The 13226-nt window shown below is 37.9% G+C and overlaps 1 protein-coding gene across 4 annotated transcripts in view; it reads right to left on the bottom strand.

The window, feature by feature from the left end:
• Nucleotides 1–13226, bottom strand: part of LOC135484320 (neurexin-1a-like) — a 372440-nt gene that overhangs the window by 198784 nt on the left and 160430 nt on the right. The window lies entirely within an intron of this gene.

Raw genomic sequence — 13226 nt, 5'->3', positions numbered from 1 at the left:
AGCAACAGCACCAGTCCCAAAACCTTTTTTCTTTGAAAACTTTTCAAAATTCTTTTTCTGCTTACCCCTTCCCTTACCCTTACACTACGAGACATATTTTTGTTGAAAGATTGATTCTATTATCAAAAAGAACCTTACGGATTCCAGTATATGCTTGTCATGTCACACAATTTCTTTCATCTTCTGAGACATAGCAACCACTTTATCATATTATCGATATCAAATATTTATTTCTATACTCTTATTAAAGCTGTTCAATTATTCAGTGAAGGTATGAGAGCTATTAATTCTACCATTTGAAGTCTGACACATATTGCTAAAAGTAGAGTACACAGAAATAGTCTCAAGAGTTTGAAACTTCAAAATTGCAATCGGCAGCTGGGACCCAGAACCAGATTAAAAGTTGAAGTTTTTAATGTTTACACTCCGATATCAACAACGTTAGGTTATAATCTGACTTAACACTTACACCCCGGCCTACCCTGAAGCCCTTCAGTAGAAGTCAGAAGAGCTGCTCAATCAGCACTACAATCTGAGCATTTTCAACCAGAGTAGGGAAGGCATGTCAGTGGGGATGGAAATGGGAACCGTGGGACAACTACACCAGCGTAGCTCCAGATGATGACTTTACAGTTATTAAAGAGTGTACAATAATCCAACAGTCAATGTAAAAGCAGTCAGCGAGAGTCTCAATTCAGATTAGACGAGGTCTAAGGTCATCTACCACATCAACGGGAAGAGATCCATCTGCAGAGAAGCTGAAAAAACTGTTAGCTACTTTATAAGATAGGCACGCAACTCCTGATGCAGGGATTATAACTTTTTCATCTTCGAAGTCTAATGCAGATCTAATTAAGGCAACCTTCTAAGAATAGGCTTCCAAGGCATTTGCGTTTCTTTACAATTTTCTGTTGAAATCCTCTTCTCGGTAAAAACCACGCAGAAGATGACACTTGGAGCTTTATTTGCACAATTGATATTCAAAGGACGGTACATGGTCTTCACAGGCATTGGCTGGATGAATTTTGATATAAGTTTTTTGCTTGGCAATTGCAAATGACAGCAAAGCCTGTGGAATATTGGTTTCCTGCTGCAATGGAATAAGACCTTTGTGTTTGCATGGCTATCTGTCCTGAAGCATTATATTATATAACATAATATCTTCCACCTCAATCGTGCAGCTTTTGGCAATATCGTAACCTAGTGAACAGAGATTATAGCCTTAACTGTCAGGCATGTCTGATGCAGACCTTTTAAAAGCTGATCTCTAAGAATGGCTTTGGGGTATTTGCATTTCTTTAACAATCCTCTCAAAATCCACTAACTGGTAAAAAACATGCACCGACAAGATACCACTTGGAGCAGTTTTGCTCAGCTTTATTTATAAAAGCTGGGCTTTTGCCATAGGACATTCCAATCTTGATACTTCCAGATATCCTACTCCTTTAAAGCCAAGGAACGATAAGCATTATCTCAATTGAAATTGACAAGAATGCGATTCTTGACATTGCGATAACCACTTTCATGCCTGGCTTGCCTGGTTGTAATCTTGTCAAACATTCAGCCTGAAGAGGATGTCAACTGTTCTAGGTGGCATTTCATTTTTAATAACTCTGCTCAAATCCACATTGTGACTACTTCGTTCTGTGCCCCTTTTTGCTAGCCATTATATTTAAACAGCCTTCACGACTGATTTCTTGCGTTCTGAATCATGGGCACCATTTGTCTGTGGCATGATTTAAAGCCATTTGGTTCACAGTCATAATTACCATGATTGCAATGCTGTGGAACAGAAAGTAACCGGCCCATTCATGCATAATGGATGCACCAGGAACAGCTGTAATAGCTGCAAAACCTTTAACCTCAAATTGCATGCTCCTGAACAACCTCAATAAATCGATGCACACGTGCGCTTAAAATGCATTAAATTTCGATTAAAATGAATCATTCAATTTCAGGCACATGTTCCCGAACTATGAACAATTTGCTCACGAAAAACTGCAATTGAAACAACATAAATTGGATTATTCAGTGGAAATATAAAGACATTAAAATCATCAAAGGCTTTATATTGAATTTGGAGCTATCTATACGACACCAGTTAATGTCTGTTAAAATTGGCTACACTTCAGATTGATTTTCTGAGGTTAGACAAAGTGATGCAATGGTCTTGTAACAATACACGGGAGAAGATCACTGCAATCTTCTACATTTACTACATTACTTAACCATCTATGTATCAATGCCTGATATCCCCTATAATACATGTCAGATCCTGTTCCATCGATTAGTGAAAGGTCGATTATATATTGAATGGATTTTATTGATGAGTGATCGTGTTCAGGATAGGGGTAAGATATCAAGATGTCTATATCCGAAGACAATAACTTACAGTAGTACTTCTGACATTTACCCTTTAGGACTTGCACCATGGTCCTTGCACTTTAAAAAAATAAAGACTGGAAGTCTTGATACCAAATTCGTCAAGGTTCTATACTTACTGTATGTCATACAGTATAGAACCTAAACACATTTAGTGCCAGAGGTGTTTGGGAGGGGGGCTTTTTGCATCAAAATGACTACGTCATTCGCAAGAAATGTTCTAGCCTGGCAATAAATTCATTGAATTTTAAGCCAGGGATACATTCAAAACATGACCAAGTAGTTCACTTCAATTGGAAGTGGCCCATCTTGGTAGTAGGGTGATGAGAGACGTGAATAGTTCAGTCACATTTGGTGGGGAGCGAGTGAGCCCAATTAAATTACAGCAGGCCACAAGTGATAAATTAAAGCCATGGCTTGAAAGGAGCCTTCAAATATAGCTGGTACATCCACACTAAAGTACAAAACCATCTTTGAAGAGTCCATTATCCAAACAAAGAAGGGGAGATACCTTGCCATAATCAAGTGAGCCACTGGGTGAGGGCATGCTCATATCATCAACACAATCAGGACTTTGGCTCTAATCAATGGCAATCACCTTCATCCCCGTTGTCACTAATCAAAACATGAAAGCGACAAGGTTTCTGATGAGAAGATTACTGGTTTGGCCAAAGGTCTGACTACAATGATAGGGGGCTTATAATGCTTCATTTGCTAATTTGATTCTACAGCACGGCAGGCAATTTCGATGTGCAAAATCACTGAAAGGCATCTTCATCCCAAATCGATTCTCAACTTGCTGTGAATCATGTGTGTCCAAGCCAGGCTTTCAAACTAACCAAATGACCTACCCTGGGAATGGTTTGGTATAAGGAATGTTGCTTTTCAAATGACACTCTATACAATGCAGTGGATTTCTTTGACATGTTGTTCACTGCCACACTGTAGAGTTGTTCATACTCAAACATGTAACTCAAACTTTGAATCAGCTGCAACAGTAATTACTTGTAGGCAAACTTGAATATCCTGAGGAGAATGAACGCCAGTTACAGCAATCCCAAATAAAGCTGGCTTGAGGCACATCAGACTCTGGTGGTAATGATGAAAGAACTGTCTTGAACAAACGAGGGAGAGAGTGATTAGGCATGATCACTAATGAGGTGCGGACAGGGATGCTGGGTTTTATAAAGGCTTTTTAATGAAGAGCCTTTTTGAGATTCTATAACAAAGCCGATTGAAATCCACTTTATAAGGCTGTAGCAATGACAAAGCTTTTCTTGCCACGACTGTGTACTAACAGTTGTCACAACCAGTCTTTCATCCAATTGTCATGATACGGACACCTGGCCATTTCCAGCCAGTTGGGAATACAGAGTGGCACTGGCCAAGCAACCACAACCAGAAAAGTCGAAATCAAATCAAATCCTCAATGGAAAAACCCTGCCTTGAGAAATTTATATAGAGCTACGTCCTCTTGTAGTCAGGCAGAATAAAAACGGTTCAAGCCAAGAGCTGCAAGGCGGCTTCCTTACAGACTTCCTTGCTCAGGAAACTATGCCTAACAATCATGTGAAAAGTTGAAATACCTAGCACTACTAAGACGACGAACACCTCCAGACATGCCACACAAAACAGCTCAACATGGACATAAAAAAACTCATTTTATGACGTCAATGTCAAATATTTTTAATTTGACTGGAACCAAAATCAAATTGAATTTAGATGCCACTCGGTAGCAAGCCGCTATACGTGAGCAATGCCCGAATACAATCCCACTTGAGGTACAATTATTACATTACTGTCAAACCTAATCCATGTACCGCAGCCAGATCACCATCATTCTTCTGTGAGATTGATTGATCAGCTAATGCAAAAAAAATCCAATTGGTAGTTTCCAATCCGAAGTTTTGACATCAAGCACTTGTCTTGTCAGAATCGAATTCTTATCGAGTCATTTGTTTTTAACTTTACTTGCAGGATGTGAAAAGGACTGAATCTGTCAAAAGGCAGACATACAAGTATGCATTTTCAAATTTATTGTAATGTTATACTCACTGTTTGTTTCATATAGTTTTATATTCACACAACCAAACAGATTGATCTTCAAAGAAATTAAACATGTCCAATGCAGTTGATTGAGAAATCTGAGAGCTCTTACAACCACACCTAGTTGATGATAACGGTCCATCAATAATTCAAATAGCAGTCAACAAAAATTTCAAGGAATATCATCTTCTTGATATTCAAATGAACCAAGTCATGTTTCAAAGACCGCATGGTGTACCTGCACTCAAAGAAACAGAACTTTTCAAAACACCTTTGGCAATCAAGAGCAATAATTCAACATGACACTGTGTTTAGCTGAAGGCACTGAATATATCGAGGAATCAATTGGCATGGCCCAAAGGAAAGATTGCGCTTTAGATGTTCATCCCAGTAAAAGGTTTGGTAGTAGTGCCTCAAACAATTTGACTTGTCTTGAAATCTGTAAGTACACAAATATTTTCGAGCACTGGTCGCTATGTATACAGAGTGGCACTGGCCAGGCCTCTTACAAAAGAACATCGGATATTCTTCTAGTGTGTCACCATGTTCCCTGCTCAAATCCATTTTGATACTCTCAATACCATGAATAAAACCCATTCACAGTCATGTCATATATTTATCCTAAGACCTTGTGACAAGTGCCTGATTTAGTTACTGCCTTGAGCACCATTGAGAACATCATTATATTCAGCATGGTGGCAGCATGGAGAGAAATACTGTGGAGGGGGATGGTAATCATCAGGTTGTCAGAATCCCTTAGTGGTTGAACTGAGACAGCTTTGTCTGGAGGCTGCATTTATGCATGTCAAGGTCATGCCTTTATGATTCAACAGCAGCTTCTGTATGTGAAACTAGCCTTAATGGTAGGCACACCGCAAGCTACCTGACCCTGTTCAAATTCAACTCAGAAGGATGAAAAACATTTTTAAGTCCAAATATGTTTTCACTTTTTTTTTTCCGGCTCCAAATGAACCAACATCATCAGTCCCAAAACTTTATTTTCTTTGTAAATTTTACAGAATCTTTTTTCTGCTTACCCAACCCCTAACCCTAAAAAAATGTCTAAGTCCAAAAATTTTTTCACTTTTTTTTTCTGCCCTAAATCAACCAACATCATCAGTCGGAAAACTTGCCACAAGCTGAGCTCCTACCAAACTATGATCGTTATCAACAGGGCTGAAGCGATCTTGACAATATTCTTCACAGTGGCTCTCATCAATATTTAAACCATGGCGTCATTATTCACCGATCAGCGCAACCCCTACCGCACCGAACACATGACTGGTATGATAAACAAGAACGACTTTCGGAAGAAATTTTTGATTCCCAATGGGAGGAGGGCTGATGTGATATGATCAGCCAGATATGACAGTAATGAATTGAACATGAGAGTAAGCTTAGTGGACCATCAGTTGGACAGCATAATGTCTTTTTTGATCTGTGGTCGATTTGTTCGGTTGGACATTGGATACACGCCAGAATGAGTAAATGTTTTGTCAAAGAGTTCCCCTAAAGTGGGCAGTTTGATACAGCACACATGAGACGCTGTTATTTATCAACAGGGAAAACTAAAATCTTTTTTTTACTCTTTGAGTATTAAGCTGAGTTTTCCAATACTTGACAGCTGCTACATGTACATGTATGAGCCATTCTTGTCGCTGTGACGTCTTGCAATTATAGTCACTGCTATGTGCCAAAAACAATGACAAAAGGATCTCTCATCAGGATGACCTTTAATAATGACCATCAGCATTTAGCATCAGCAGCAGAATAAATCATATAGATTTTTCCCAATCCTAAAGATAATAGGCTGGCGTGTTGGATACGAATTGACACTACCAAGGTCTGCATTACTTGTAACTAACTGTAGAATGTCATAATATGCAGGAAGCTGTGACCAACTGAATATTCAATGGGAAGCTGGTAAAGCTGCCTGAATCTTGGCATCTGGGGAATTGATTCTCCAGGGTGAGCATGTTTGATGTTTATTCTCTCAAATACTGCTGTTATAAGTGACCTTTGTCAGCAATTCCGGAAGCATCTATGCCCAATTAACTTAAAATCACAATCTTTTCCGAATGTCATCTCAATACCAGATGCATCATCAATTCCCAAGGCTGAAACTTAATGCCCTAGAAAGTATTTCCAAAGAAGGATCATACCCATAATGATGATATTAAGGGTGACAATAGCATATTTAGTCAGCTGACTTAAGTTAAGCTAAGGTATGATTGCTCGGTCTCATGTTCAAGATTTACATCTGGTTTCTAAGGAACTTTAAGCGGATATACAGAATGATATAGATCGATTGAGATATATAGCGGTTGTGAGGTACATGGAGCTGCAATTCTGACTAGGGATTTGACCAATTAGGCATATCGCTCATCTAATACTGGGTAAGAGATATCGCCGAGGAATCTACTATTTCCTAATTCCTGCGGTTGTATTACAACACCATATAATCAATCTTGCTAATCAGATAAATATTGACGCAGTCCCCAAGTTGCTGGTCAATTGCTATTCAGACAAACCAGCGTAATCAGGCCAGTCATCAATACTCCTTTGAAACAACACCGCCTCAATCAATTCTGTGTACCTTGGTTTAATTTCTATGTAAAGAAGCACACACTCAAGACTGCCGACAAGGACTAGCCACATTTTGGGTTTGGTGACCAAAGATATAGTCTCTGATGCATGTGATAAGGGTTCTGTATCGGAACTTATTTACATAATTTTGGCCATGAGGACTCTGACACTGCTCATGTCAGACAGTTCATAAGATGGCAAGGTATGAGGTGCAACAAATCCACGAGAGTGCAGAAAAACGGATATCATGTCTTGAGTGTGGGGTGCATATCTCTCTTCAAACGTGGCTCATATATGTCAATAAGCATAGTTGCATCATGTATTTTGATAAATTCAAACTCATCTTGTGTTTGAACTTGCCGGCTGTCAATTTTTTTTATCTTCAGTGCAATAAAGCACAAAGCAAAAGATCATGATCAATATTTACACATTGCAATGAAGTTGGAAGCAAATTTTAGGTCAATATTGGTAATGCAGAAAAAAATGGTTGTCTTATAATGCACATGCATTGTTGCACATCAGCTCTTGCATCAGCTCAAGTCTTAAAATATATGAGAACAATACTAGAAACAGTCACACAATTAGTAGCAATGATATTTGTGTAAATGTAAATTTGTGTCCACCATTAGATAAGGAAGACATCAAGTGGTAAAAAGTCATTGGCTAATCCGAGCGTGTCTATCTCGTTTCAGATGTAATGGTCCCAAAAATCGCTAACACCACAAGTGACCTGAAATCCATCAGCTAACCAACAAGGGAACCTATGGACGATTTTTGAATAATATACATGGATGATTTAGCTTTAACACAGCCGAGGGTAAACCTACATTACGCGCAAGGCTGCGACTTGTGAAGACATCGCAAGAGGAAGATCACCAAAATACTAGGGGAATACTAATGTTTGTGAGGTTAACAATTGAATACGGATACGACTGAATACTGTATAAGTTAGGAAGAACCCTGGTTTATTTTCAAAAGAGAAAGACCTCAGGAGGTAATATCAGATTTTGCAATTTGTCCAATATAAATGGGAAGAAAAGTATGTGATGATAGCATAAGGTTAAAGGGATGCTTTACCCATACCTTTGTAATATTACTTATAATATTTTCATGACTGAATCATCAATAAACTGTTCATGAGGATTCTATCATCTGTACCATAACTTAAAACTCAAATCTCAAATCAATGGCCAAATACTTCTCTGAATTACAGAAAGTGATGCATTTTCATTTTTTCTCACTCGACATCATAATATACTCCACTCGCTTACTTCATGACAGTATAAGTAACTTGAAGTAAATACACCTCAAGACATGACTGTAATCAATATGCACACTTTCATCCCCAGTTGATCACCAGGCTTTCGAGCAGGGAGATGAATGGGCTGAGGTCAAATCCTGCCAAGAGCGGCAAGATATGACGTGAATATCTTAGATCAAAGGAGCCAGATGCAGGAAGTGGAGTTAGCTGTCAGGAAGGAGGCATGTGGGCATGCTCACAACCATAATGACAATAATGATGTTATGCTTATGGCAAAAATGCAACAAAATGCATGGCGGAAAAAGTTGGTTATGGAGTAAGATGAAACGTTGTCTTGTGGGCAATCCTCTCTTAGATAACAACACCCACGGGACACATTTCCTTAAGTATGGGATTTCGAGGATTGGTGAAACAATGTCAGAGACATGCTTGTGTATCTCCATAGCTAAAGTTCATCTGAACGATATCAAACGTCTTGGACATGGTCATTAAGCAAAACATAGACTTAATGCCAAGTTCAGTGAATGCTAGCATTAGTGACAAAACTTGTTTGTTGAACAAATGGGCCCGGATCTTAAAGTATCATTAACATTGTCAACATAATCAACCATGATGAGAAAGTAATCCATTCATTTTCCAATGCACCACATCAAAGAATCCACACTTCTAACCCAAAATTGGATTTTTTCCCAGAATCTTGTTTCCTTATACCAATTTCTGGTCGAGCTCGACTTGGAATATGAATCATGGAATTCCAATACATTTGGCTCCTCTGGGATGAAAGATTTACAGGAGATGTCTCCGTTATGTGTGGTAGTAAAAATGATATGTTCTGGGTCAGCTTGGTTTAGGACAAGGCCGCGAACTTGAATCCATCTTGTATCACCTGGGGAAGAACGGGGATAGCTGTAATCAACATCTCTTTTTTGATTCTGCTTATCCGCTTCCCGCTTTCACTGTTTAGTGTTTGGTCATAAGCAATGGTTTTTCACAAGTTTTCTATTGTCTATTGAGGTTGTGGAGACTTTCTGCCATATGACAACCAGAAACAATGACAATAGACAAAGGGACTTCCACAAAGTTATACAGGAAACTCTAGGCCAGAATCAACTAAGAGTGACAACATGGTAAGTATGAAGCCCACTGATTGGTACACACAAAAAAAGCAACATATTTTACTTTTCAGCTCTTATTTGTTTACCTTGTGTTTAAGAAAAAAGACAAACGATATATTCATCGTAAGACAATCACAGTTACGGCCATGGGGCATGGGCTACCTTGGCATAATGAGTATTACGAAAAAAAAGAAGGCAATATGGCCAGAGGAACAGAAGTAGGCCTCAAGTCGGTCCCGGTTTCCTGCGATGACGGTGTATTATCATTCTTTTCTTGCATCCTTTCTTAAACAACACCTGATCACATTTTACTACAAGTATGCATGTTTGTGCTGAACACAAAGAAAGTCAGTTTTTTTTCTAGATACAATGTATTTTACTTCGATGTCTCATGTGAAAGAAGATATTTTGTTTCATATTCAATATATTCAATGAAATTGGACTAAAAATGGTAAAAAGAGCTACATTATACTATGGCAACACAGAAACAACAGTTGCGTTGGGCACAATGTTTGAAATAATGAAGAATTTTCTCAATATTTTAGACCTATTTCATAAAAATATTTCATCTAGATAGTGTCAATGCAGGACAACGCACAGCATTAATCTTGTTCATATACGGTGTTATCAAATAGCTATAGGCGGATAAAAATGTGATTGATTATGATGAATGAGAGTCTGAATCAGAGTGATAACCTCTACCTCAACTAAGGCTTGCTAGGCCAACCAGAGAAACCTAATGCTATATTCTAAAGGATCCTGGTTAGGTCTCGAGAAATTCTATCATTTATTTTATTTCAATGGCTTCAAAACGGGAGACATGATTAAAGAAGTGCTATGACAGATAGTCCCTGTAATTGAACCATGAAATATGTATGAATGAATTTAGTATGATATATTTCATGAATCTTGATTCATATTGAAACTGTCTTTTTTTTACATTATAGGACAATCTACAACCTTTTGAGGAAATTATGAGGAAATTTCAATTGGATACATGACACTGGAGCAAGACCTCGTCAGTATTATAATCGATGGCAATATTGTTGCCAATTCACTACATGCAGATTGCCCGATTAGAATGGAGTCAAGAATTCAGATTCTTCATATGCAAAAGAGACGTTTTTATACCATCACAACATATCACTAATTGAAGAGGAGATAGGTGAAATGCGAGAAAAGAATTCTGAAAAAAATTGCTTTTCATCTCTTCGTATGACCAGTGGTTCTACTATTAACCCATCAATTGACAAAACATCGCATTAAGTATCAATGTCACCAGCCTAATGTGCTTGTTATAATACGTCAGGAGAAATGTTCAAAAAACCTTCACAATTGCCCATGTATTGGCTGTAATTGAAGATATCTTGATCAAAACATCGTCACTTGACTTTAATTTGGTCAGGAGAAATGTTCAAAAAGCTTTCACAATTGCCAATGCATTGGCTGTAATTGAAGATATCTTGATCAAAACATCGTCACCTGACTTTAATTTGGTCGACTGAGACCTGGTAATGACACACAATACTTGGTCTCATGATGAAAAAACATTTCTGGAGAGTATTGTGTTACAAAATATAAAATATAAAATGTTTATGTTTATGTTTATCCATCTGTAATCATACTCCAAGGAACAGAGATTGAAAAGCCTGAAAAGATAAGGTCTATAATATTGGCATTCATTATGTTAAAGAAAAAAAGGCCGGCATTGACAAGAAGTTCTGTTTAATGACAACAATTAAGCTATTCTGAAAGAGAAACCGGGGAGAAAACGACAGTTTTACCTGTAAACATTAATTATGCAAGATATTGATAAACCTCACAAAGGAACAATAAAAATCTTTAAATCCACCAGGATACAACATGTATAATGGCATCATGATATGCAAACTCTAACCATGAGTGTGAAGGGAAATGGCTCTCTGAGGGTCAACCAATTTATTGAGTTGTTCTTTTCACATTAAAGCAGGGCATACGATATATCGCTTTCCATGGTTTCTCTGATGACTAACCATTTCATCACACAGGAAATATCATTGGTAAATTGCAAGTGAGGTCATTGAAATTGACAGAAAAGCGGAAAGAAGAGAGACACACTAGGCGGCAAGTCATCAGCAGGACAGATTTCCTATCTGTCCTTTGAAGCGGGTGCTATACACCATGAGTTCCAATATTTCATATTTGTAAGTGTGCTCCAGTGGTTTTATATCCATTCAAAGACATTTGAAAGCATTTGAATACAACCAGCTTCTGATAACATGCACATGACTATATGAGTTGTCAATTCTGTAACTTTTTACATCAATCATTGCAAAGATATTACTTAGAACAAGTTACGATCATATCTTGCTTGGAAAATAGCCATCATTTTAGCATGCATTTTGATTCCACATGTACCAGACAAAAAGGGTTCATAGTGATATCAGCCACAATTGGCTATGCAATCTTTGATCAGAACAAAGAAATGAAGAGAAGAAGACAATATTGGTTAAAGATATCTTTGTTATTCTTTCCAATTTTTATTGAAGACTGTGAAGATGAATGGAAATAGTGAAGAGACCTGCGAACTATCTGAAGATTGAAAGGCAGCTACGGTGGTAACACCAAGGTTCCCAATAATTCCTTTCCAACCAGAGGACATCTCCGGGTACATAGGGCAGCACCTGGTCGATAGGACATCTCTTAGTATACGTACATAGGGCATCTCATGTACATGTCGGTAAATCACTTTATCCTGTTGGAAATATTGGCTGGTATAAACAGACAACGAACTATACGGGAAATAAATAAAAATGTTAAAAACAACGGACAACACATCAGTGTGATCTGCTGCCATGGTGATAGAAAAATGCTGGCCTTCAGTGCTCTCAGGCTCTCATTTAAAACCATTTTTATAATATGGTTTCACTTTTTACCATCAAACATCTACTCTTGGCTGCAGACATGCACATCTCCTAATATCATAAATAAAGTGGCCAAGCACAAATTTTTCAATTCTATGCCGATCCAAAATGGTGAAAGTCAATACGGTCAAGCTGTTAACGCACATGCCGACACAATTCTACCAATTGTTTATTTCTTATAAAGTTTCAGAGGGTCTAAACAGGTTTATGATACCAAAGGCATCATTATGAAGAAACCAATTCTAACATTACATTGCCCAATTTCTAATATGAAGATTGGACTGGCTATTTCAAATAATGTTTCATCAGACAAAAGTATTGACTTACTGATGTCTTGATCAGAAAATTGGATAGATACCTGAGAATGATAATGGCACAAAAAAGAGCAGAACACACTGTCGAAGTTTCATCTGATGGTTGCTTTCTAATCATGATATTGCTTGCTCAAGTGCTGAAAATCTGGAAAATATGATGCTAAGAACGATGTTCAAATGTCATGAAGCACAAGATTTGGTTCTCTCACAAAAAGCAACTTATCACACTAATAGAAAACTTGTTACACTTGTCACCTTCAGACAGACTGACCAAGAATGATTCCACGCTCAAGGCAAGGAGGGCCATATGAAATGTAAACAAACTGAGGTATTGGAAAGGTCATTTCTATTGCCAGAATATACTCTAGAATATACCAATCTAAGGCAACTTGATTAGTTCTTAGGAAATCGACACAAGAGCTCTGCCGAAACCTGATATCATTACCATCGGACAAACTGGTGTTGTCAACCGATTGTCTATCAAAATCAAACATGTTGGATGGCATCGAGGGACCATGTGTGCATTTCGAAACCTGACTGGATTATTCAGAAGAGGTATTATATCGGTGAAACTAGAGTATAAGTGAGAAAGCCAATTATCTTGTTCATATCTGATGTC

This window comes from Lineus longissimus, chromosome 3 (genome assembly GCF_910592395.1).
Source record: "Lineus longissimus chromosome 3, tnLinLong1.2, whole genome shotgun sequence".
Taxonomy (NCBI): Eukaryota; Metazoa; Nemertea; class Pilidiophora; order Heteronemertea; family Lineidae; genus Lineus; species Lineus longissimus.
The sequence above is the reverse complement of the archived record's forward strand: the minus strand, read 5'-3'. Positions and strand labels throughout refer to the sequence as shown.